The 4187-nt window shown below is 40.1% G+C and overlaps 1 pseudogene; it reads right to left on the bottom strand.

Annotated features, from left to right (window-relative positions):
* Positions 1-434: 434 nt before the first annotated feature.
* On the bottom strand, positions 435-1203 carry LOC118584521 (annotated as a pseudogene).
* Between the last annotated feature and the right edge of the window lie 2984 nt (positions 1204-4187).

Here is a 4187-nt window from a genome sequence, read left to right as displayed (position 1 = left end):
GCCTTTATGGGTGGCCTGGGGTTTCTATCTTGCCACATTCAATATACTTTCTTTGTTTTTTTTATTTTTCTTATAAGAGTTTTTTTAATGGCTTTGTCTGTTTGGTACCCTAAATATCTCCACAATCTAGATTGACATCTCTTTTCCTAACTCTGGGAAATTTTCCATATGACTCTTACAAAAATATTCTCTATATTTAGAAAGATTCTTCCCCTTCTAATTCCATAACCCATGGATTGGTATTTTCATAATGTTTGTGAATATATGAGAATTCTTACTCATACCTTCTTACTATTCCATCTTTGTCCTTGTTGGATTTTTCCAACTCCTACATCTTTTTTTTTTTTTTAATGAACTTTTTATAAACAAAATTGTCCAGGTTTATTCACAGGCAGTCTCCCTTCTGGCCTGTTGCTGTGTACCTCTCCACACAGTCAAGGGAAGGCTTCTCTGGCCTCCTCAGCTGAGATCTCATGGGAGTAGAGATCTGTGAAGAGAGCTGGCAGCCAGTAGTGAGCCTCCCCTGGAGCCTGCAGGTCCAGCCAGGCTAGTCCTTCCTTCAGCAGGTGTTCCAGCACTTGCTGCGCTCGCTCCGTCTCCCATTTCAGACTGGCTTTGATTTCACTAACAATCACGTACCTATTTTTCTCTGCCAGCTGCAGCACAACCATGTGATCCATATTGAGCTCAGCTGGAACAGACTGAATGAGGTAAGTTCTGCCCACAGGGATGATGCCAAAGCCAGTGCCCAGCGCTTTCAGCTTCTTGATGGCTCTGATCAAGGCTGACATCCTGAGCAAACTTGCCCCTTCCTTTCAACACCTGCTGATGTAACCCCTCCAGAGTTATCAGACCTCCATTCCGATGTTTCAGGGCCAGGCACACTTCAATAATCTGGACGCCCAGCTCATAATAGAAGTCCCCAACGCCCAGCATCTCAGACCAGAACCCTTTTCCAGAGGCCAGAGGATCCACCCCAATGGTAGCACACATGTCTTGGAACTGGACTCGGAACTCAAGGTTCTTCCGGATCTTTTGGTTGTGCTTGCTGGCAAATTCTTCTAGGTTGGTCTTAAACATGTCCAGCTGTTTTGACATCTGGGCCAGCTGGTCCTCAGCCAAGACAGTCCCTCGCTCCTTATACTTGGCCTCGGCGAGCTTCTTCTTGGCGATGGCGCCAGCTCCCACCCCACGCCGGTGCATCCCCAACCCAGGCACGCGGGCCACTCTGCAGCCGGGACCCCAGCTCTCTCAGACCCCTCCAACTCCCTACATCTTAAAAATATCAGCTATTCTGTGTTCTCCTTGATCCAAGTTATTGTTAAAATTTTCTACAAAGCTTTTTATTTTGTGTATTATATTTTTTCATTTCCAGCATTTCAAATTTATTTTTCTTCAGTATTTCTATCTATTACGTGAGTTCAACTTTTACATCTTGCATCACCTTCTTTAGTCCATTTAGCTGTTTGTGTTTTCCATCAGGAGCTTTTTGTTTTCTCTGATTTCCTTGAACATACTTCCAATCATTTTTTGTAGTTCTGTCTGGGATTTTGTCTATCTCACTCTCAATGGATGTCATTACTGTAAGCTTAGCAGTTTTTGGAGGATTTATGATACTTTGTATTTTCATATTTACTTTGCTGCACTGGATTTATGAATTGGGGGTTATTTCATTGCTTGAATTTTTAACAGCTGTATTTTTCTTTTTCCTTTTTTTTCCTGAGACAGGGTTTCTTTGTGTAGCTTTGCACCCTTTGCTTGGAACTCATTTGGTAGCCCAGGCTGGCCTCAAACTCACAGAGATGCACCTGGCTCTGCCTCTCAAGTGCTGGGATTAAAGGTGTGCACTGCCACTGCCTGGCAAGCAGCTATATTTTTTCAGGTGAAGTATTTGCAGTGTTCAAGTGGGATATGGATGTGGTCTAATTGAGGCTTATAGTTTAACAAACAGTTCCTAAGTCTAGTAATTCAGAGTACCTGATGCTTACTACATTATTCTCTAAGTAAATATTAACCGTTAACCACCCCTGGCTGTATATTACCACTATACCAATGTTGTACTAACCTATTTACAACATTGGCCTCTTTGACTTAAATAATTATTGAAGGATAAATAACAAAGTATAGTATGTTGTATATTCAGATTTAGTTTAATAAAATTAAGAATGAGAGAAAGGTAGGATGGGTAAGGATAGCGATAAATAGATTGACTTTGAAAAGAAAAAAGCCAATGTGGATAAAGTTGCTAGGAGAAAGGAAGATGAGACACTGTTATACTCTCAGATTCTAGAGATCACTAAAATTATGGACATTTATTTAGAAAGTAAAAGGAACAGTGGGAAAGGAAAAGATATAGAAATAAGGGGGGGGGACATTTAAGAGACGTCAGGAACAAGTGTAGTAAAGAATGTGTTATAGAGAACACTTCAATCCTAAAACCCAACTGATCAGCTTATAAACAGCAACACCATGGAGACAAAACAACAAAAGGTTTGAAATAAAAAGAATCCCTTTGGAGTGAATTGTTGGCACCATTGCACTGGGTTGTAAGGTAAAGTTCTCTGGTCCAAGGACTTACCAGAGTAGGAGCCAGAGTCGGGGGTCTCCGGTGCCTTGAGGGAACACAGCAGTAGAACCCTCATCTGCTCTTCTACCTTTCTCATCCTGTCCATGTTTGGGGTTGTTTTATTTTAAAGAGCTATAAACTGTTGCTATTTATCAGTTTATGTGATTCATTTGAAACAGATAATGAAAAGTGGAGAAGTAATTGCTCATCACTCTACACTGGGTGTGGCCTGGGACACACTGAACTTCATATAGCTACTAATTCAGCATCTCGGCCTCAAAAGCAAAGGTACCCGAGAAGTACATACACTTCTACAGGACCCAGAATTCTTTACCTACCTCAGAAGATGGAAATGAATTCTTCCATTTGGCAGGCACGGACAGATACAAAATCAGAAAATCAAGCACAATAGCACCAATTTAAGCTGTTTATATTTTATGAAGAAGAGCTCCCAGGCAAGAAAACAATATCACTCAAAGAAGCAACAATTTAAGGGTATTTTACATCTCACACTACAAAGTTCTTACATTTTAAAAAAAAGTCATAAATTTCTATGAGGGAATCATTGTAAGTATCCAGAAGTCTCTGTGGCTACTCTGTGACCCACAATACCATGACTGACACTTCTCACAACTTTCTGGTGCTAATGCTATTCAACTTCCCCCATTTGACACCTTTAAACATTAAACATCTCACTAGATTACAGATTACATTAAAAGCAAAATAGACTTCCCAATCAAATTTTTCTGAATGTATACAAGATAAAGTCTAGCCTATAGTATTTGTAATAGATGTATTTGGTGCCAGAGAACTCATCCTGAGAGTGTGGATCATTTTTTCATTTCTACAGAGCCAAGAGCAGCACAGAGCAGATTGCTTCTTCCTTTTCAATTTCAGTTACACTCTCTTAATCCTTGCTCCCACCTCTGCCCTGGAGGATATCCAGATCAATAGATTTTTTTTAAGACAATAAACTCATATAGCCATGAGTCCTTAGAGAGTTGGTACATCTCTGAGAAAAATAAGAGTCAATATACATGAGTAGCAAGAACCAATCTTAGCTTAACTCGGGAAGCATTATAAGAGGTTGGATAAAATTAACTGGCTGGCAGTTCTCAGAAGAAATCTACTGAGGATCTGCACATATTAGGAAACTGTGGAGTGGGGCTGGGGCTCTAGAATTTGATGTTTTATTGTAAACTTGTTAAATATTTGACAGACTGATTGATGATGGCCACCTTAGGGCTCAGATATGCAATAACTTGACATATAAATTGACTTCCCATGAGTGGCTGGGTCGATAGGGCGATGGCAGGAGGGATTTGAAACACTAGCAGTGGCTCAAAGGTCAAGGGAAAAAATTTTGGACCCATTTAAAGGTGACAGAAAGAAATATGAAAAGATAAGACGAGCGATTCACAAAAGGGAGACATATGAGACTTGTGACTATATGTTTAGGGAATTATTGGAGCAATGGAGTGATTTCTAAGATTAATTGGGTTTCATCTGAAATGCAGACACAAGAAAAGACTGAAAGGATGCCATATAGATTTAGGAACATAAACAATGAAAAAGACATGGTGGTTTGTTTATGGGGTTCCCAAAACAGAAAGACAGTGTT

Source organism: Onychomys torridus, chromosome 5, assembly GCF_903995425.1.
Source record: "Onychomys torridus chromosome 5, mOncTor1.1, whole genome shotgun sequence".
NCBI classification, from domain to species: Eukaryota; Metazoa; Chordata; class Mammalia; order Rodentia; family Cricetidae; genus Onychomys; species Onychomys torridus.
This window is presented reverse-complemented; position numbering and strand designations above follow the sequence as displayed.